Genomic DNA, 329 nt, shown 5'->3' on the forward strand with positions numbered 1-329 from the left:
CAACAGTTTGTGTTGATGTTGGTGCAGCAGCAGGGCCAGAAGGAGGTCTTGAACTTGGTCCAACAAGGCATTCAAGGAAATTGTCATGATCTCTTATTGTACCAAAAATTTGCAATATTGTGTTGAACTTGTAAGGCTTTTATGTAATGAAAAGAATTTACAAAGCTTCCCTTAGCTTAATTTGTCTCATTTATTGTTGCAAGTATTGCCTTTTGTATTTGGTCATAAACTATATATTTAGTGTGTACAACTATCTGCTCAACTGTCTAAACTATACGTTTGTGTAGCCACTGCTTAAGTAGTCACTTATTGCCCTCCATAAACACAGA

Source organism: Solanum tuberosum, unplaced genomic scaffold (assembly GCF_000226075.1).
Source record: "Solanum tuberosum cultivar DM 1-3 516 R44 unplaced genomic scaffold, SolTub_3.0 scf00373, whole genome shotgun sequence".
Taxonomy (NCBI): domain Eukaryota; kingdom Viridiplantae; phylum Streptophyta; class Magnoliopsida; order Solanales; family Solanaceae; genus Solanum; species Solanum tuberosum.